This window comes from Anopheles arabiensis, chromosome 2, assembly GCF_016920715.1.
Source record: "Anopheles arabiensis isolate DONGOLA chromosome 2, AaraD3, whole genome shotgun sequence".
Classification (NCBI taxonomy): domain Eukaryota; kingdom Metazoa; phylum Arthropoda; class Insecta; order Diptera; family Culicidae; genus Anopheles; species Anopheles arabiensis.
In genome coordinates, this window is record NC_053517.1 from 7,017,162 (window position 1) to 7,039,716 (window position 22,555).

At 48.1% G+C, this 22,555-nt stretch overlaps 1 protein-coding gene across 3 annotated transcripts in view; it reads right to left on the reverse strand.

The window, feature by feature from the left end:
- The window catches only part of LOC120894594 (band 4.1-like protein 4), a 92,544-nt gene extending 80,223 nt beyond the window's left edge, over nt 1–12,321 (reverse strand). For all 3 annotated transcript variants that reach the window (XM_040297281.1, XM_040297282.1, XM_040297280.1), the window contains exon 1: nt 11,534–12,321. The gene's annotated coding sequence lies outside the window, so the exon portion shown is untranslated. The remainder of the gene's footprint in view (nt 1–11,533) is intronic.
- Nucleotides 12,322–22,555: the final 10,234 nt, after the last annotated feature.

Genomic DNA, 22,555 nt, shown 5'->3' on the forward strand with positions numbered 1-22,555 from the left:
CGGGGTGGAAAAGGCATATTGTTTTCCACCGTGCTCCGTGCGGGCCAATGCCGGGTTGATGGATTGGTGGATTACAATAAATTCAAATGAACCATAAAACAGAGGCCTGGTGCTTCCCAGCCGGTTCCGGAATTCAGTTCCCCGGGTTTTGAGGGCTTCAGTTCCCAGCAACCGTTTGCAGAATCCAGTGCTACTCTCACGGCCGCTTCACACGCGTGTACGTGTCCCCCCATCCCCCCTGGTGAACTGGTGCGTGGTAGAAATGGTGCTCCGATTCCGATGCCAGCTAAAGGAGTTGCCAGCACAAGTGGCTCCCGAGGCAGCAGAGCAACAGCCCTGCCAAACAAAACGGTGCTAAAGCGTGCTTTGATACGCCTCTGCCGCTGCTCTGCTCCGGGAAGAACCGTTGAAGCAATGCAGCACTCAACCGGAACCGTCCGGTTTGCCCGGTCAGCAGCTCTCTCTCTCTCTGAATACATTCAGAGCCCTGCTGATGCCGGGTGGAAGTTTTAGTGGCTTGTTGTGGCTAGTACGTGTGTGTGCTGGTTCTGTTTTGTTCTTCAAATCTTTTCTATAAGAAGTCTTTAAAAGCAACATCACAGCAAAAAAGAAAATGTACACATTCGTAACATCCCAGGGAGCGAATGATTTCTTTCACCCAGTGTTGTTGTGGATCCAGGATTTCGAGTTGTTGGCGGGAGTGCTGCCTGACCGGACACGGGAGATGTGCAGCCTCCCCCCTTCTCGAGTCCATCCAGACGTATGGATTGGTGTGTTTATCTTTCTTTAATTAATTAATTAAACGCTTCACTCGAACACGGGAACGTTTTAGCGTGGTGTGGCGTGGATACCCAGGAAGTTCGGTTGTTGAATGTTTTCGTTGAAATGCGTTCTACAAAAGCGAGCCAGAACGCTCGGTAATACGATCCACTGCGACAGAAGTTAAATGCTTGGAGGGGACGGGAAGAATTGGCGGGCACTGATGGGAAAGGGGAAGAACTAAATGGAAGCTGTTTGTCTTTCGACCGCAAACCGATGCGATGTGATACTCCCTTTTTCTTCCCTTGAGGGCCTGTGAAGTTTTGCGCCACATTTGGGGCCAACCAAGGCGAGAGAAAGAAGGGAGAAAAAACACACTGCAGCAATTCATCGCTGTGTTTTCTTCAACCTCATCTTTTGCGTCTTCATTTTCGAGTAGATCGGCAAGCTTTTTTTGTTCTGTTTTTTCTGTTCCGTGCAAGTTTGGATGAACCGGACAACTTTGGATGGTTTTAAAATTACTTTGTCATCAGCTCTCTGCTGGCAAGCGGGGCCTTGCCACCCATACCGCTGTGCGGTATAAAGATTGCCGCTTTTTTGTTATGCTTTTAGCAAAGTGGCACTGTTCAAATTTGCACAAAGAAATGTACTCCCTGTTTGTACACCGTGGCCGAGCACGACGATGGCGACAGAAACGACAATTACCAAACGGCTGCGGCCAAGACAACCGCACCGAAACTGAAGCCAAGACCAACGGGCGCCTCGGCTGGTGGGCGCCACCGAGCACCGAAAGCATGTGGAGCCGCGTGGCGCTAATGAAGACACACTTAGCCGTCAATTAACACATTATCGCTTCTGGAACGGCCTTTTAAGGAATGCACTCGATGGGTGTGTTTTTTAAAGGGAATCTTTGGGCGGTAGTGTATTTTTTTCCTGGAGAGAACAACGTACAGACCAGGAAAGATGTTTGCACAGCATTATAAAAGATAAAACAGGCCGTGTAGAGGGATAAATTGCTCAATCAAGAAAGCGTTTGGAGCTCAAGGGCTCCGGCTTCATTAAAAGCCGAGGGACTAGATTAAAATTTTATAAGCACCGTAAAACAATCAAACCATAGGGAGAAGATGTCAATGATTGGTCGCCCATTTCAATGGCACACCGGTCATCCAAAATCCCATTAAATGCCCGTTACGTCCCGTGAATCTTCCGTGCCGATAAAACTTGCCGAAGGGACATGATGGGAAAACCGTTAAACCGAAAACTTCACAACAATCGTAACCGTTTACGGTGCTGGGTTCTCGCTGGTCGGGGGACCAATTCGCCTCGCTAAACAACCAATCGATCGGGGACCGTATAAAGCACCCAACATAATAATAATCATCATCATCATCATCAACATTGGGCCCGCTCCCCGGTTTCCCGTTTGCCAAGTAGAGGATTCTGCCCGCCCCGCGTGTGTGATCCCGGGCGCAGCTCCAAAGCAAAACCGGACCAGCCGAAAAAAATGGGTCATTCGTTCAAATTCTTTCGCTCGATTGCGAATCACACCAAACGGTTGGCGCGTCACACTCTGCGGACTGTGGGGACCGGGGACGGGAGGCGCGCGAGCATAAAATCCAGATGAACGAACCGATAGGAACGGGCCAGCCACGTTTACGTAACAGTCTGTTGCACATAAACATACCCACATACACACAGGCAGACACACAGGCCAATGTTGATCTCGCGCGTGTGTGCTTGTCCCCTTTGGGTCCGGCAGAAGAAGAGAGGGAGAGAGAGAAGAGAATAATGTTTGGCGCTGCACGGAGGCCTTAAACACGGCCCTAAAATGCTGGATGCTGCCGGAAAACAGGGAAGAGCGGGAGGGAAGATCCATGGATCCAGAACCGGGAAATCAATCCAATTTAAATGATAAAAGAAAACGATTTTCAAGCATATCATCGATAAAGCTTTCCGCTGAATGGGTCAACCAGCTGGGGGGGGGGGGGGGGGAAGGAGCAAGAAAATAAAGCGAGCATAAAACAGACCTTTGCCGCGGATTAGTGCGGAAGAGGCAAAGGGAGAGTGCAAAAATAAAAAACACACGAACGACCGGCCCAGGGAATGAACGGTATTTTCTCTGTTTTCCTCCTCCTCCACCGGTTCATCCCCCCCGGAGTTAACCCGTTCCCCGGGCAGCAGCGAGCAGTGAGTTCACTTCCTTCACGTTGGTTGGGGCCGTCGTGGGCTTTTTTTCTTCTCATCGGTTCACTAATGCCACCCGTTTATCCTCTTCCGTTCTACCGAACAGTGTACGGTAAAGAACTTTCCGAAACATCCGACCACCACCACCACCACCACCACCACCACGGGTCCAGCGATGGAGGATGGAGCGCATGATTAAGCAGCGCTCCGAATCTCCGGTGAAAAATCGAACCGAATGAAGCGTAAGATCATCATCATTGGATGAAGGGGGGGCGTGGAAGGTGCAGGGATTTTAGTGCGTCATCGTGGATTATCTTCGGTTGATTATTTCCGCCCCTGCTTCTCGGCGTTCTCGATAGCTTGTCCGCACCGCCGCGCGAGATATCATTAGAATAAGCCCGACGCCGCGGTGTGTGCGCTGACCGGAAGCAACGCGACACCCTTATGCATCCGTGTGCGAACGCATCCGACCTGCTACAAAAGCCCTTTTTTAAGCTCACCGAGGCAGAGATAGAGAGAGCAAAAAAAAGAGACTTCAATCGTTGACAGACACACGGAGAGAGAGAGATATATACAAGGGTTGGATCAAGCATGCCAGCAAACAGCGACTGTCCAAAGGCGTTTGGAGCGCAGGCAAAGAAAGACATCACCTCGGCTGACACGCTGATCAAAGGGCAAACTATGTCTGTGTGTGCATGTTCATTTCTTTCTTCCCGAACCTTCAAAGGGCATACGGGAATAGTGATGACAACGACAGTTGCAAAAAAAAGTTGAAGTAACGGGGAATCATATTTCTGTGCTACAAACATGAACAAGACATCATCGCTGCACCCTTTCGCCCAGCTCCAGCCCACTCCCAGCAGCAGCAGCAGCACGTCCTATGCGCACCGCGCCGCCTGGTGGCACTAACGAGACAGTGGTGCTTCGCTCGACAAAAGCAAGAGCAAAAGGCCATGTGCACAAGGATGCGCCCGTGCAAAGAAAAAGGCTATCATTTTCACCTCCAAACACACACACACACACACACGCCACCCAGCCCACAGGACGGTGACACTTTGCGCGCGGGGATCAATATTTGCCATAGCGCGACCGTGTGTGTTCCTCTCACTTGTCAACTTGAAACGACGACTATTAAACGAACACGTTCGTATGTCACTCAGCCGGCAAACACACACACACACACACGTATCGTTATCGTCGTAAGATGGCTTGTCATCTTCAAATCGATTACCACGGTGCTACGGCAGCAGGCTATTTGCATAACAAGTTCAACAAGTGCGCTGCTCTGCCGGAGCGTGCGAAGCAGAAAAAGAAACCTGTCTTGGGAGGACCAGTGACGACTAGCGGAAGTATCTCGGCCCGGGCCTGTTCCCGTGTCCGCTGACAGCATCGCTGACACAAGTGTGCCGCTCGTCACCCGTCCCAATTGCGCTGACGCGCCCGTTGACGCGCGCGTAGAGAGGATAGGACCAGGGACGACGAACAAACGGCTGATTAGGGGATTGAAGTGTTACAATGTCACACCCCATGGTTGTGGTGTGCCTGCCCATTACCCGGTTTATCCTCTGCTCGCTCGTCGTGGCCGTTCCCTGCCGTTAACGCGTCTCGCAATCGATAAGGAGCAAATTTGCTGCGCCTCGCTTCTCGCATCACACCCTGTTGCCTGTTGTTTGCGGAAAGAAAATAATTAGTCCCACAAGCGTTTGCCACATTTTCTTTACCGCATCCTACAACACACACACACACCCAAACGCACAAAGCAAACAGGTCTAATTTTCCTCTTCGACGTTCTTGGGAAGTAGTTTCCAGCGCGGGGGGTTGGAGGAAATATTGCTAATTTATTCATTAAGACACCGTACTCCCCCTGGCGTGGATCGAGCAAGTCTTCCTCCCAGCATCGGTTCAATCCCGGTCAGTTCGTCAGACTTTTCGTGCGCCAGGAAGGAAAAGCAGGAAGTGGACAGATTTTCGTTTTTATTCATTTCATTTTCTCTTGCACAGCATCTCGCTAGTGTATTTCCCCAATGGCGACCACTAACAGCATAGGGAGCTGTGTTCCATCATCGCTCCGGTCGGTCGGTTTTTCCCCGCAAATTTCGTGAAGCGTATCGTCCTCGTCCGGCCAAAGTATTCCCGCTGTGTACGCTATTGGAAGGGAGCGAAACGAGCGAAGGGAATGGCAGAAAGCCTCAAACAACAAGCTTGATGGACAGCCTGCCCTGCCATCCCCATTGCGGGCGAAATGAAAGCAATGGCCCTCGCTCCAATCCCGGAGAAAATTGCATTTTCTTCCCGCATGCTGTTGGATTTGGGGGAAAATCTTTATCTTTCGGCCATCAACATCCGACACACACATGACCTGGCCTGCGTCTCTGCGCTCGCCTCGTTTCTGTCAATTAGTGTGAACATCTAAAATCCCTGGATGGAAATTGGGTTTCCTTTTTCGATCCCGCACGACGAGCCGAGCAACAGTTTTGCTGTAGTACGTTCGAATATCAAAAAAGAAATCTGTCCAAATGTTGCAAGAATGCAGCTGTAGTAACTCGACCAACAACTTGACAACTTTGCAATACCCATCTCAGTGTGCTGCTCCGAACAATGGCCGATTGATGTGCTTTCGGGAGCTTACCTGACATTTCGTTGCCATCCTTCCAGACAATGTTCCTGGCAGACGTTCGGCTACATTTTCCAACCATTCCAATCATTCCCCTTTTTATCGCCATGGTGTCAATTTGCATCAATGTAGAGGGGCGCCCTCCACTCCCATTCGAATCAAATTATACCTTCGCTCGTGTGTGTGCGTGCGTTCGATCTGATCCGTAACTCGATACTCACGGAAGAATCTGCTTCCCAACGTCACCCACAAACGGCTGTAACTGCAGGATGAATTTGATTCCGGCACATCGGAAGCAACGGAAACAAGGCTTGTCATCGTATTTCCTCCTGCCTTTAGACACACACACACACACACTTCGCTCACGCTCACTCTCCCACACTCACGAAATAGTGAATAAAGCATTAAATAACAGCTTCATGCCCATTAGACGCGTTCAACGCGAGCACATACACGTTTCTGTGTGTCGGGAGGAGGTAGGAAAATATGAAATATCCTTTCGCTACCAGCTCTCGCCCGGCCACGGAAGGGCACGTAAATCTTTCGCTATCGTTCGCCTGTCAGCGTCATGCTTCGAGCGCAAGGAAACAACCCGGAAACATATCGCCGGGGTTGTGCGCATCCCACAACCACTCATCCTTTTTTTCCGTTCTCTCTTTCTTCTTCTCTCGAGGGTTTTGGGGGAAATGTTTGCTCTAGCTTCAAGTCACCTTTTTTTTTCGCCGACGCCCAAATCTGGAAAGGGATGTTACACGATCGCTTCGCTTGTGGACTATCATTTGTTGTAGGGGCGATGATTGCAGTCCGGGGGCGTTTTTTACCTCTCTGTATGCCTGCGTTTGTGTCGACAAACTCTACTCTACACGGAACAATCGGAAAAGCGTCTGTTTGTTGTTTTGTAAGCGGTCGCACAGGAAGAACAGAGGAGGGAGATGAGAAGATGCCGCTTTCATCCCATTTCCGTTGGTCATTGATTTTCCGCGACCTGTAGGGTTTTCCGGAGCACTGACACACACATACACTCAGCAGTGAAAAGAAATGGCCAGCCGCACACGACGAAACACACGGGAGAAAATTAGATAACGACCGTAATTCAGCGTGCGTGCGTGTCCGGTTTGGGACGGACAAAGGGACGGTACGTTGGGTTGGGGAAATCTCATCGGAAACTGCCTCATTATTTATTCATCTGGAAAATTATCGGGCTACAGTTGAAGCAGTTGGAATGGGCAGCGGGATGACCCGTTCGAGCTAAAGGGTGGTCCGGTTTGCAGTAACGCTTCGGTGAAAAATGGGAGAATAAACTCCTTCCTTGGTGGAACGATTTCGTGTGTTGGCTAGCGAATGAAGGAACGTACGAACGAACTTGGTGCTCTTTGCAAGAACCATAAACATGCACAAACATACACAATTGTTATCTTCTGGCTGAGGATACTGTCCTGAGCATTTCCTCCTCTGTAGGACTCACATTGAAAATGAAAACATTAGCCCCAATCATTTACCTAGGAAAAACATGATCGTTCAAGCGTATCACTCTAATGGATCTCTTCTGTATCCACGTGTTGCGGCCATCCAAATCCATGTGCTGCCCACGCCGCGTCTTGCTTGAGCTCACTGCTAGAGTAAATATTATGGCACGGCCAAAAAACTTGAAAACGCCTGTCGCAGAGCGATGTACACACAGGAGAGTCGCTTTTCGCTTCTTGACTCGAGCAAAATTCAAATCCCGATGCGTGCACACCGGGGGCAAAGATAAATAAAAGCAACTGTTGCTGCCCTGTATGAAAACATACTGTTCCCTCCTCGCTATTCCTCCTACTCCCTTGTGTTGTGATAAGCTTGTCGTATCTAGTTGGGCGGCGCCGGTGTCTTGCTTCTTTGCTCCACTCTAAGTACATAATTTTCCAAACGGGACGCACTCAACCTTGGCCCCTTCCGGAAAAGCGAACTTTCAATTCTCCCACACACGACCATACGCCACTGCTAATGGTTGTTGTTGTTTCTGATGTCCTTAAGGGCAGTGGGACTCGTGCTCGAACCGGGCAATTTGAAGAAATCAAATTAAAAGTACAAATACGGCACTCTTCAAAGCGACCCGGCGAGTCCATCAAAAACGCCACTAATTGGAGCGCTTCACCGAGCAAATCGTGGGTGTGTTTCGCGGAGTGCTTTTGTGCCTCGTCTTGTGTCTCTCTTCGTTTGCATTGTTGCCGCAGTCACTTCTTTCTACGGTGACACGATCCTTTGCCTTTGGTAATTTATAAATTAATCATCGGAAGAAAATATGCAACCAGTGGTGATGGTCAGCGGAGTCGTTTCGGTTGAGTCCGCAGGGCCGGTGTTTGATCGCATTCCTTTTCTGCAATAGCTAATGGGCGGGGTTTGGGGGTAGCAGTTCGGTTTTAATTGGCAACAATTAAATAGGCCGAATAATATGCTTCAACGAATTGCCACGGGTTTGAAACGAAACATTTGAAAGGAATGTTTAATTATGTCCTTTCGAATTCTCTTTCCTGGCGCTTGCGTTGCGTTCTTCTTTAAACCCACCTTTAAAAATGTCATTTTTGTAGGATTTGTTGAAGACAGCTCCACAGACAACTTTTGAGATGACATTAAATTAACGTTTGTTTGTGTCTTTCGTTCGTACCGACTTATTTTTCAATCTCCAACAGTAATCCCGCCCCGTCACTCTGCAAAGACGAAGACTTCTTTGCGAAATCGAATAACTCCAAACTTCAGTCAATATATTAGGATAATTCAATTTAACTACCCATCGCCTCGCTTATCAACAACATTCGATTATGGCACACACACACACATACAAAAAGAAACTCCCACACGGCAAACGCCACAGCAAACAAAACAACCTAACCTGCATGAATCAATTTGTCAGCCAAATTTTTCTCTCCTCTTGAGTAAACAGATAAATCTCACCGTCCGCACCGGCCGCATCGCCGCGTTGCTCTTCAGCCGGTGCTCTATCGCGTGACTACCTCATCCACTGAGGCGCCATCTACGGATATACTGCCTTCGGGGCGTTCTAATCTTACGGCCGCAGTCGCAGCAACGAACGAATAAAAAGCAACCAATTCTTGCCGAGATTACCGGTGAAATATGGGCCCTCCGTGATTATGTGATACACGCCGCCGCATGATCGGGCCCCTGCCGAATCGGAGATGAAAGTATCAATCTAATAATCACAGCACACAGGGGTGGAGAGTTCCTGGTAGACCACAAAGCTCCCCGGCAGCAACGTAACAAATTGGTACCGATAACGGATGATGTATTTGTTTTGTGCGCTTGTTTAGTAATCGGAGATGTTTTTGCGACTCTGAGGTTCTGGGAGAGGGAGGTATCGTACCGTGCCGTGGGAATGGCTGTATGTAAGCTGCCATTGCCTAACTCTCATCAACAAGCACATCGAGCAAAGGACGAAATTCGAGAGGCATTGTTGCAGCGAATTAATTATACAGTGTGTACAGGCTTTCCTAAACACGAGCAACAGCGATGATGTAAGTGAAGCAACGACGCGGAATCCTTCCCCAAGAAAGTTAACCACCAGAACTGAGCTCTTGCGCTCTGTGCTGCTGCAATTTGTCGTATGTGCAGCAAACTTGCGCACACTGTAGTTGCGGTTTTTTACTGTCTACCTGTCTCCTTCTCTAATGATGATACCTGCATAATCCACCTGCTATGATGACGCCCCCTGCACACGAAATCCGCAACGTGTGCCTTGTACCTGTTGGCTTGACAGAGCATACGTTTTGGATCAGCGACGAATGACTTCCACCACTCCACATCACAAAGTTCCTGGTGGTGGCTGCCCACCTAACGAGCGTGGTTTTTCTAAAGAGAGCGCAAGAGAGCACACAGGGAGGTGAAATTATTAATTTTAATTGAAAAACTTTCACGATATTACTAAGTCGTCTGTTTTGGCTTTCGTTTCAAAGCCGAGTCATGCAGTGTCATGCTCGGGCACTGGGGCGTTTGGACCTCCCGAGACAGTCGATGGGAGAAAAACCCTTTTTCGACCCTTGCTCCTACGTGTGTTTGTAAATGTGTGAGTGGGCGGGATTTTTCTGATGAAATTTTAATGAGTTTTCAAATCGGTCTACTTCTACGAGATTGGTTAGTTTTGCTCTAGAACTGTTTGCCCACAGAACGGAGCGCCTCGCCCAACAGGTTGTACCACGAGCTTGATCATCTCTCGACATCTTTGCTGACGATGAGCTACGATTTTGGTGCAGTGTCTAGCGGCTAGCGAGGTCTGGCTAGCTTTATCCCTGACAGACGCTGCAATTAAAGCATAGCGTAACTACGATCCCTGTTTTAAGTTCGCCTATCTCTTCCCATCAGACTGCAGCAATGACTAATTAGCAATCGTGTCCATTAATCAAATGATCCAATCTCGTGACCTCTCCGGCTTGTTGTGAGACGTTCAGCACAGCTTCTTCAACTCTGTCAGTAGCCGTGGACAGCCTCGGACTGCTCGAGTTTCCCAACAGAGTTTTCCAAAAGTCAGGCATCTCAACAATAGCGCTGCCGTCCAAAATCGCGTCTGCCGCGTGGGAGATGCCAATTTGCTGTCGCGGAGCAACATCATCCCTTGCCCGGTTCGCGGAAGATTCAAACGCACACACACACAGTGCTATTGTTACGCCTTCGCACGGGATGGCTTTTAATTATGCGCGCCGGGTCCAACATTTTTGGAACAAACCTCGCAGAGCCAGACAAACAATTAGTGCCTTTGTTGGTGCATTTCACTGTTTGCTTGTCTTTTTTGCCATTTACAAGCAACAAGCGGGTAATGTGCTGTACAACGAGCAACTATGCAACTATGCTTGCTGGCGGAGGAACAATTTAATTACTAGCCTTTGGGACCCCGGTGACCTTTCCCAGCCGAGAGTTCTCATCAATTGTTTGAGAGGGTGTTTGCATGTTTGTTGGGAAGATGTGCTTTAGTTGTGACTTTACAAAGGAAGAGAGCTTTTTCTTATATTAAGAATCATTACTTTTTATTTGTGTGTAATGTAAAATGGTTGAATGTGATGTATCGACACCTCCCGAGGTTGTTATTGTTAGCAAACAAAAAGCCACAGACAGTTTGGGTTAAATTTTCACACTACACACTGCCTTAGAGTCTCTTGAGGTCTCAACATCGTTCAAACAACCGAAAGCCGAAAATGTAGAAGACCTTCACCGCCAAGAGACGGGTCCACCGAAGCTTCACCAGACAATGCTGAGAACGGTTTCCTCCACCGAACCGACCGTCTCATCTTTTCCACGTTTTGTACTGTTTTGTTCCGAAACCTTTTGCACCTTGTGCTCTCACTAATGTGTTCTCACGAATCTACACGCCTGGTGAATGACTTCAAAGACGCGCAAAATGCAACGCACCAACGGACACAATGCTCTTGGGTCTGTAATCTCCAGAATCCATCCCGCCGAAGATCTTGCCTTGTGTGGCGGCTCACCTCACTAAACGCGACCCATTGTTTGACGCGCGGGATCACTTTCACGTTCAACGCACTAAACGGGCAATGCCAGGACCCAGTCATCATTACAAACCACATCACATTTCTGGTTAACGCACTTGCCTTATCACGCGCTAAAGAACGGCGTGTACTTTCACTGCAGATGGACATTATCGTTAGCGTGATCATCCTCATCAGCACAGCCCTAACGATCGTTCCCATACATTATTAGCTAGTAGCGCGCGTACTCAGCCTCTGTGAGAAGCATCGAAGAAACTGTGATTATGTTTCCCCCGTGCAGGCAAAAGGCTAATTAACAAAAGACAATCGATGCCCACACACTTCCACTTTCGATCGGGCTTTGGAAACGGAGCCGCATCTACCTTCATTCTTTGCCTTCGTTCCCACTCCAACATCCACCCAATGCCGAATCACGCAGCAAGAGCGATGGAATGCTTGTTTTCCCACTAAGCTTCACCCTGTTAATCACGCATCTTTCTATTACCTTTTTGTATTTTTTCCGTTTTGATTTAATCCGCCAATCTCACTTTCATCCTTTCAGCTGCGTACGCCGACTTCTGCGCTCCAATCGAATGCACCACCAACGCGCGCACTAGTCACTGCGCCCGGCCGGATCACCTCCTCAGCACAGCACACAAAACTGCAGACCACCTAGGCTGCACCCAATTGTAAGCGATCAATTATCAAACTATCTTCCTTTCGCAACGGAAAAACGCACTGCACACTGCAAAATTAGATCACCAGCAGCACGATAGAAACGGCTACACAACACATGTGCTGTTAACACACTGCCCAGCAGACGGTAGCACTATCCAGACACTAGCACGAAGCCCTCCCCCTGGTAGCTTACACAGCAACGATAATGCCACTAGATCCACCCGCGGCGCATAACAAATGCATCCACCACCGGCAATGCTGGCCGGTGTTTATGTGTGGTGAAAACAATCACGCCTCAATCGCTGGTGTAACCCGAAACGTACTCCACGGCACACTGCCAATGTACAACGGGGCTGCAACTAAGCTTCCTTACACAGAGAAAGGGCCCAGTGGCACTCACACGCACGCACACTCACGCACTACCACACACACACACACACGGTAAACCTCCCGGGAGGGTTTTCTTCGTATCGGCCCCGTGCGGGAAAACAACACACAAGCGGTGCCGGGAAAAAACGTGTGCAACGTTTTTCCGCGGTCGTTCCGGTGTGCAGTCCCCTTGGCAAACGGTTCACTTTACGCACGCTCTATTCGGTTCGTGTTCGACTCTGCTGCCTGCCGGACGCGAATTGCCGACCGTTGCGATGGAGATGCAGCATCGGACCCCACCGAAACGAACCGAGAGCCGTGCGCGTGCAACATGTGGGCACGATGCGACGACACGAGAGCCAGCGAACTTCCCAAGCAGCGAACGGTGAGTTACTCCAGTGAGCTACGTTTTTGTAAAGAAGGTTTTAGGCACGTACAAATAATTTTAGTTATGATTTATAAATTATTGTGTGTGATATGTTGCTTTAAATTACATCGCTTAGATGTTGTTTCCATATACGTCAAAGTTATTTCACTACAAACAGTGGCCTTCTGAACATACTAGGACGGCAAAGAATGTGACAAAGAATGTTCCATGAATTAAATGTAACTTCCTTTTATTTATGTATATGATATCGCAAATAAGCCGTTTAACTTCTCGTCATACGACACAGATATTTAATCAAATTTTAGCTCACGAGAATAACCCACCCGCCCATGTATACACTTTCGCACTGAGGGATAATGGGAACTCCATAGGCACTCACGCTGCCGTTGCTACCGATTCTTTCGCATACAAAGCAAGGGTGTCGAACCCTTTATCAAATAGGTACGGAGAAACGTTTGAGCTGTATGATTTGATGTCGACAACTCAGGTGTTGAATACTTTCCAACAAAATGCTTTGAGATAAATTGTGGCCACTCAAACTCGTGAAACATTTTTCAATATAAAAGAGATTTTGTAACAAAACCTGACCTTAAAGTTGTTGTTGTTCAATGCCGTTGCTGTTTCACCGGTCCCACCGGTACTCATCTATGTGCCGGCCCGGGTTTCTCTCACTCTCACAGTAAAGGTATTGCCGCTCACGCACCCAAAACCGTTAGAGACGCAACATTTCTCGCAACTGTGTAACGTTGCAGCCCCTCGATAGCCGTTTGCTTGTGCAGGTGTAAGGATGGGCCACCACCTTGCGCCACCGTTCCGTCCGCCTTCATCCCCTTCGGGCAATTGGATGGGACGAGATCGATGATAAATGAAAACCGAACGACACCCGGGGAAAAGTTTACTTTGTACTTGACTTCTAGCCACAGCTGGTCGCCCTGTCAGCCAGTTTCCCTCGCCCGCGTCCCGACACAGCACAATTGTTATCCCACCCCTAGGGACCTTGGGAGGGGGGGGGATGGAAGCATATTTTTGTTGTTGTATCCTTTTTGCTCTTTTTCTCCCTCTCTGCCCCTCTTCCTCGCTCCCGTTTTTTTAAACGCGCCACCCACTTGTAGCCTCCAGTACGGTTCAAAACCCCAACGCCACCACCACCGTTATCCGTCAACGCGCGGGTATTTATGCGACTTGTCATTTCAATTTTCTGGCCGTTGGCAGCAATTTTCGGTTATCAATTAATTTCTGCTGTTCTGCACATTCACTCACTCAGGGAAGGCAGGCGAATGATTGATTGCTTTCATCCCGATTGAGTTTTGTGTCGTAATCACTTAGAGCTTCACGGTTTCACCACACAAAAGGTTTGCGATTGCAATGTAGTACTCAGCGAACCCTGTAGAAAATAAGTGATTGTAGGAATTTTGTATATAACAGTACCATTTGCCAAATGTTTGTGCCAAAGAAGCAAAGCATTTCATCTGCGGAATTATTTCAATTTCAATAATGACAGCGTACCTCTCGGAGTGTTATTTTTATTGCTCGTCAGCCAATTATAGCGATGCTAACAATGGACACCAGAGCCAGTGCGTATAATGGAGCTGTAAAACAAAGCAGAAGAAACATAAATTTGCCAAATATCACTTAAAATTATCATTGCCCAAACCTCTGCTGCGCCACAACGATAACTGCGTCCCGGGGGGAGACGAAGCAAAAGATTATTTGTTTCGAAATTGCTGCGGCAATAAATCGCTAATTTTCTCAATTGTACAAATTTTATTAGATTTCAATCGTGCTACGGAAGGCAACATATCAACCGAACCGATACGTGTTGGATACGTTTGGTTCAACTGGTCGCGAAAAATTGAGCCCCGTTTGCGCGGGGCAGATCGGTACCAAAGCCACCCAAGCCACAAGAAAAGGAATGAAGCAACAGCCGGAAATTATATGCTTGCCGACTACCCGGGTTTGTGTGGCCCTACCGTATTGATGGTCGTCCGTTTGGGGTACGCAAGCCGAACCAGTGGCAACGGCTATTCGTCTGCACACTTAAAACAAAAACACAACCCTGTTTCACCAGGGAATCGGCGGCAAAAGGGATCCGAGAGATCGGGAGACGGTGCAACGATGCACGAGTTTGCACTAATCGCCACTGCCAAATCCATTCAGCTCAACGATAAGAGCTGCATTCGTGGCGATCGGGTTCGGTTTTGGCGTTCTTCTTTTTTTGCGAGCGTTGGAAGACTCCTCACCGAAAACAAAAACTTCTCAATGACTTAAGCCTCGGAGGAGGATCTCGGGATAAAAATTAATAACCCGGCCACATCAGCGAGCGAGGCCAACACACCACACGGTGCCCGGGAAGACCCACGGACTAAAGGCGGATGAATCATTAGCCTTGAGACGTTTGGCGGCCAAAAAATCGTGAACTCAAACTTGCGCCAGCATAATTGACCCACAAAAATCGCCTCAAGACACTCATACACACACACACACAGCCCGAGAGGCAGTGGCGATGGTGGGATACAATTCATAATCCTTAGCAAGAGCATTGTATGTTGCGCGAAAGGCGCAGATCCTTGCATTGTTCTTCCCACAAGCCACTTCCCACGGCAAGTGCTCATGGGAATGTACGAGGTCGCTTTTTTGCAGGATCTCCTGCGAAATGCTGTGGCGCAAGAAGTGTACAGCCGATGTCGGCTCCAAATGCCTTCCTAACGGCAAAGAACCACCACGGCGCGGTAAGTAGCACTTACCCGACTGCCGAAAATTTCTTGCATTTCCTTCGCAAACGCAGCGGCTACTGCGCTACTGCCTGCTCGTGGTCGTGCGGAAGATAATTTCCATGGGTACTATTATTGCAATTCCCGCGGCAAAGCCGACCAAACCCACCGGTAATGGCGTGGAGGGAGCATGGTCTGAATGAACTTAATGATACAATAACATGCAAATATTAACTCACAAGTGCAGAGACCCGCAAACTGACGCCGAGCCGGACGAGCAGAGCATAATCCACGCAGTAAAAGACAATGCAGAGAATATGGGAAGAATTAACCGGCTAACCGGCATTCAGGATGCTCAATTGTGTGTGACTCAGTCGCATTTGGTTGCTGCAATCGTGCATTGCGTGCGTGTGTGTGTGTGGTTGATGGCAAATTGGAAGTCATCCCGAGTGGACCGCAAGAGCCACTTCGTGGTACACGCTGCCGGCGGGGCCAAGTGCAATCAGGATGCAATATTTTTAACCATCTACGGCTATGATTTGCTTTGAGAGTTGCTCAAGGGAATAACATGCAGTCTGACCGTGCGTTAGCCTCCAGCGGTGCAATGTCTGGGAATTGATCTAAATCTCTTCCTTTATGAGGCACGTTCGGAGCCCACTACTGCCCGCACGGATGAATGGAGGGCATGGAATAGTTTATAATAGTTTGATTGATGAAATACGACCAATTGTAACGATGGCCACACCATATGTCACTACTTTGTGGGGCAGTAGCAACGGCGCGTAACGCTCCCGCATCATGTTCCGTTTTGCACTTTCAAACGATTCGCCCAAACGAACCTTGAAATGTGTTTCCCCTCACTCTCCAGAACGCCATTGAATGGTTGCGCCCTGTTCCAGGAATGCCTCACCCCAACGCCCACCATTTAGGAAGCTTGACTTCACAAATTACAACCCCGCGCACACATTCGGCGAAGGAAATCTCCAAGAAGAAGGACGAAAAACAACGATGAGTTTAAGAATCCATTCTTAAGAAAAAATGAGAGAGACGGAACAAGAAAGGAACGGAGCGGCAAGAAAACAGTTTCCATAAGGTGCCGCACTGTGTCCGGGGTGAAGAGATGTTTTATTTTTCTTCGCCACTTCCCTGTGCCCGGGCAGCCGGATCGTTTTGGCCGGATTTCCGAGAAGCTGCGCGACCGTTAATCTGGCCTGGCAAAAATTCTGCGCGCGAAGGCACACACACACACACACACAGGCAAGATAAATGATGGATTGCAAACCTTCGGGGCGGTCTTTCCCCACCGTGCGCGGGGCTGCTGCTGCCGGTTTCAAGCTGGGCGAGACTTATGATTATGAGCGCCCGGCATGATGTGGCTTAAACGTTGTTTGGCAGTTGTTTTCGTTGTTTGCTGCCTTTGGGCCGAATGATCGTGGAGCTTCAAATTCCACGCTGACACTTGCTCCACTTCAAGAACAAACGGAACAAGTGCCGACGGTGTGGGTCAATGAAAGAGCACCAAGTCCCCCACCATAGGCCACTTGACAGGTCGTTGGGTTGATGGGAAAAAACAGGCTAACTTACTGCGGAAGAGACAAACATTGTGATGATTTGACGGCATTTCATAGATTTCTCATTTTTCTGCTTAATGACAACAGTGCATGTTGCATTAACTTCCATCTATTTTGATTACTAACAGTACTCTAGCAACTTTTGGTCCAACCGAATAAATAAAATAATACAGAACACTTCACATCATATGATCTGCCGGGCCACAGAAAAGGCTCAAAAAGGGCGAACCTTTCCGTGCCGTGTGCCTGCGGCCGAAATATGGTGCCAAAACCCGTAACAGACTTCTGGCGCATTCAGCACCGGACGGTTTATGTTTTGTATCGCTTGCTTTGTTCCACTTTTATGGTTTTTTTTTCTCGATTGCTGCTGTTGTGGTTCTTTATTTGCAAACAAGCACAAACCCGTAACCGTTCAACCGGGGCGCCGATAGCAAAGCATAACACCACATCTAAGATTAGGTGATGGCGATAGTGTACATGCGGTTGTGATTATGGATTCGCGCAAACGATTGAGTGGAGGTTTCTTATCCATTTCGAAAGCCAGCAGGGTCCTGCAGGCAAAAACTTGAAGAATCAAAAATACTCAAATAGCCGAAAGAACCAGCCCAGCAGCGTCATGCGGCGGCACAACATCACAAATCGCTACCGTACACGCGTACGTCCACGTGTGCTCAGCCAAACGATAGTATGTGTAACACACACAAACGGCCTGAGATTTCATTCTTTCCAGTGCCCCGCTTGTCCATCCATCTTCTCTGCAGAGCAGAGCGTGGCATTTACACTCGCTTCAGTGCCTCACTGCTCCACATTTCTGGGCCGGCGACTGGGGGCTCCATCACAGGCCCACGGCAGCTTTTTGCCCCGACTGGAACATCCCGGGCAACTGGTTTTCGGCTTACCGTTAATCCTTGGATACTGAGACCGAGGGGTGACGACAAATCCGGAGCGACAAAAGTGGGCACGGAAACAGCAGCGCACGCCATGCTGCCATCCCGTTCTAGGGAGCCTCGGTGCAACATAAATTTTCACCCCACCTTGGGCGATTTTTCACGTCGTCAGCTTGAGTGATGGTTACGTGCGGAAAGATGAAATTGATTTATGATCGCTTGCGTAAAGTAGCGGACGACGCGGAGGGAGCAACGGGGATATCCTGAAAGGGGCGAGTAGGGTGTCTTGATCTTGTTTGGGTTGGCAGCACCGTTGTGAGGTTAAAGTTGTTTCCGTCCCGGTGTAACGGGTGCCGTTTCATTCATGCAAAGTTTAAAGGGTCCTTCGGGGGCAGCGGCGCTTTTACTTTGTTGAAAGCGTTATTGATTTCCAAATCGATTTTAAACACGCCGCTGAACCACTATTCTCTTTCGCAAACATTGCTGGGACCATTCCCTGTTTTTATTTCCAAATAGACTCGGGAAAAAAACGCATCCCAACTGCTTTTTTTTGGCACGACAGTTCGATCCCTGAAAGCTGTTTGGGTGTTTTTGTTTGCTTCGTTCTTTTAATTTTCACTCCCGTTTTAACGCACACTTTCAATGCTTGCTCCATGCTCGTGTCGATGGACGGTATTTCGAACGTTTCGTTTCGATAGTGGAACGGTAGTACGTCCCTCGGGAGGTTCCGAACCGTCCGCCGAATGATAAGATAATTGGAATGTGTCGTGAGCATTTGATCAGCCCGGGCATGATTGATGGGATTATAATTTGTTTTTTCATCACTCTGCTACACCGACCAGGGACGGAAGGGGGCCGGTACGAAGTGGGTGTTTGTTTGTGTTAACTTCACAACGGGTGGGTCCTGTACGTTCGAACAAAGTGCGATTCCATCTCGTAGGTGAGTGCATTCAACCGAGTATGGGTGCGATGGTTCGGTGCGTTTGAATTGTGCAACAATTTGATGTTTTTATCCCTTTGCCACAATCCATTCAACGTGAGTTAAACAACCCATCAGTAAAGCTTTAGGTGAATCTGAAAGGTGAACTTTTTTTGCTACATTAATTATACCAAACCTCCCTCAACCGAATCTGATAGAACGACTTACAATATCCTTTATGTGTTTCTTCAGTCGCTAAGAAATCTACATTAGCTCCATTACATGATTAAAAGGAAACTCTCACCACAACTCACCCGTACCCAAGGGTACTGAATGGTGTAGAACATAAGCAATAATTTTAATTCTCGCCAACTCAAATACCCCTCCTCGCTCTTGAGCATACACATGAATGAGGAGGTAGGCAAGAAGGACGGCTTAAGACAAGCACTCCGGCTGATAAGAGATACTGCCGATGGGGGAAAGTTAGTGAAATACCTGCAGAAGCCTTTCAATGTGGTATTAATATACATTTTTTGCCATCTTCAGCCTGGTTTCTCTTCTAACAAAATGTGGCTTTTCTATTAAAGGATTAGTTCTCTGCCAGGTGTACCCGGCACTCCTTTTCTGTGAAGATGAAGTATGCCGGCTCTATGTAGCAACCGGTAGAAGGCTTTCACAGCATAAAGCAGAATTTTTACCGAATAAATGAATGGAAATATAACGACGCGGTCGAGCAGCAGATTCCAATTGTATGGAGCCGGTAGTACGACTCCCCTTGACACAAAAGGATCCATTTTTGACAATGCGGTCCTGGCATGTAATTTACCGACACATTGCAAAACAACTCGCGACGGGGGGGGGATGTTATTGTTTTTAACAAAAACTACCATTCAATCCTATATCCCTTCACAGGTGCTTCGACGGAGCGGCGTTGTGTTGAATGAAAGCTTCTGCCAGCTTCTCGCAAACATAATGCCCGACTGTCAACGGTTTGCATGAAAAGAGGGCGCTTTTTCGCATCCTCTATTCAACGCTCTCTCTCCCTCTGTCTCTCTCTCTCGAAAGCCTTGAATGAGGTGAATAGTAGCCCCAGTTGTCCGCCCATCCATTTCCCCCAAACGACCCATTTTTCAACTCATTAGCAAACAAACTATATATCTTTACGCTTCATTTGCGCCTCCATTTGGGGTGTAAGGGGGGATGTTGGGGGTTGGGAATTCAAAATGGGCGAGCCGTTTTCTCATCCCTTTCGAGACGGGTAGATTTCGGGTAGCGATAGCGGCGAAAGTTCGAGTGTCCTTTTGCTATGCGGAGTGGCCATTTTAAATATTTACACTCGCTTTTGCCTTCGCTCCTGATTTATCACGTTTGGTAGTCTGATCACGGCCGAGCCTTTTGCAGCGAAATGTAACTTACAATACCTTCTTTTTTTTGTTTCTTTCTTCGTTTTACCCCTTTTGTTTCGTTCCGAGTACCGTGAAGCCTCTAAAGCCATTCTACTTTTCAATAGAAACGGCTTGTGGTGAATTGCTACCGAAGGCAACACTGATAACCATAAAATGCATATAAATCTCGTTTCCATCTCCATGACACGAAAGTAAGAGAGGGAGTGAGTGTATGACAACCATTTGCGGATATCCTAGAGCAACGGCACCCATGTCCGAGTGGTCTATTATTAAGTGGTTGTTGAGGAATTTTCGTAATAACTGAAAGCCAGAACAAAACTGAAAGTTGCTCCATATTCTTGGAATCACTGTGGAGTGGCCTTACTGACCCCAAAGTAAGCTTAAAATAAATGATAACTCTGCAAGCAAATGACAGCTTAGCTTGTGTGCCAGTCCCCCCCACGAATAGTAATACAGTTAATTAAAAAGCATTTCAACATTTCCCAACACTACACGTTGGTGCTTCTTTCACACCGAATCCTCCTTTCCTTCACCACATTTTCTCTCTCTCTCTCTTCTGCTGGCGTCTTCATCATGCCCCCCCCCTTACAGCGCAGCACAGTTTTGTGCCTATGATTTTGTGTGTACTTTGTATGCAGATGACACACTCGAAAGCCATTCCAGCGCTCATGCATTTATTCATGTGGAAATTACTTTCAGTGAAGCATGCAATCCCGTCGGCGTCTTTTCTTTACTTCGGTTCTATTCTTCGTTGGCCCCCCTCTCCTTACGTGTAGCAATATGTCAAGCTTTGTTTTTTATTTATATTGTAAATATATGTCCTTTTTTCTTGTCTACAATAAAATGTATTGTTCAATTTGGATGAAAAACAAGAATGTATAAGAACATTTCAATTTAGATGATGAAAATGTTTGATTAGTGCTACCAAGATCGTGAGTTTGAAAGTAGACTCTTTCTTCTTTGGCACAACAACCGTTGTCGGCCAAGGTCTGCCTGTACCACTAGTGGGCTTAGCTTTCAATGACTTACTGATTACACATAGCAAGATAGTCAGTCCTACGTATGGGAGTACGGTCCATTCAGCGCTTGAACCCATGACGGGGATGTTGTTCAGTCGTACGAGTTGACGACTGTACCACCAGGCCGGCCCTGAATGTAGACTTAATCGATGATGAAATCAAAATCTTCATAAATACATAGAAATATAACATCTTATCCTGATTATCTGAACTATTCTTTCATGTAATAAAAATGAGCATGCTTGGTCCTTTGAGTCTTGAACTCTAAACCATTAAAGCACTCTTCTATGTCAGACACTACGGTCTAAAACATCTACACCGCTTATTTCGTCATTCGTTGTTATTGATTCTTAGATGTTCCAAACAATACCATCATCAAGAAAACCGCTTGCCCATTTAATTGTACCATGTTGATCCCGATCGTGTGACATCTCTTCCCTAGTACATATACCATTTCCGGCACCCAACCCAGCTCTGGCCTTAGAGCCAATCCTGTCAGGTAGTAGTTTCCGTCACGCCATGTCCCGCTATGTGTTCACACGATCAACCTGTGGTACGAAATTAATCATCAGCCAACGGGCGAACCCGCAAACGGGGATCGTGGTTGTGCAAATTTGCGATAATCTTGTCTCGCATCTATTCACGCCCGTTGCAGTCGACATTCACCCCTTCCCTTTGGCCCCCACAGCAATGATGTTGAACGAGCCGTTCTCGGTCTCTGCGTGCCGTGAATTGCACCCGGACAACGGAAGCGACACACTCACCTGTCTCCGACCGTAACCGTAGAACAGCGAACGATTCTGGCCAGGCCAGTAGAAGAAAATGGCAATCCTTGCTCCACTCCTTCCACCCAGCTGCTCTCCTCTCCTCTGGTTTTCACCCTTGTACCATAAACGCACACCTTGTCTATCCATGATTAATGGTGGACTTTTTGTTGTTCTAAAGACTACAATTTATTTCCCATCAGTGTCAACTTTCGCCCTCCCTCCCGGGTGCTTCAAAGTTCTTGGGCGGGTGGCGGCCGGGCTTGTGTCTGACGATCCGCCGTCGAATTCCGTCGATAGGGTAGTGCGTATACGAGCCCTCCCTGCAGACCCCGTGGTGCCCATGGAGGTGATGTGTGGTGGTCCCAGGAGAACCGGTTCAATTTGAAACCTAACCCGCTGTTGTCTCTTGCAGACCGGGGACCCATGGCACACGACCCAACACGACCGACCGGGACACTCCGACTCGTGTCGTCGTTCCTGAGGTGCGCGAACTTCAGCAAGAAGGAAAAAGTTAATATAAGTAGCTCGGTCGGCAACTACTCTCGCACGAGTGCACCGGGCAGCGCTGGGTTGTAATTAAATACCGCTGGCAGCACACGACCGCTGCATCAATTTCACTGGTTGGTTCTTTGCAGCTAGAAATTGAGCGGTAAATGTGTAATAGGTGCGGGATTGCGTTGGGCTAGGGGAGATAGGGACGCTTGCTGCTTGAGAAAATACCGCTACGATGATCGCCATAATTTTGCGCGTTCTGTTTGACTTTCAACTTGCACTGGGTGGACAAAGAAACAGACATGGCTTAGTACTCTGTT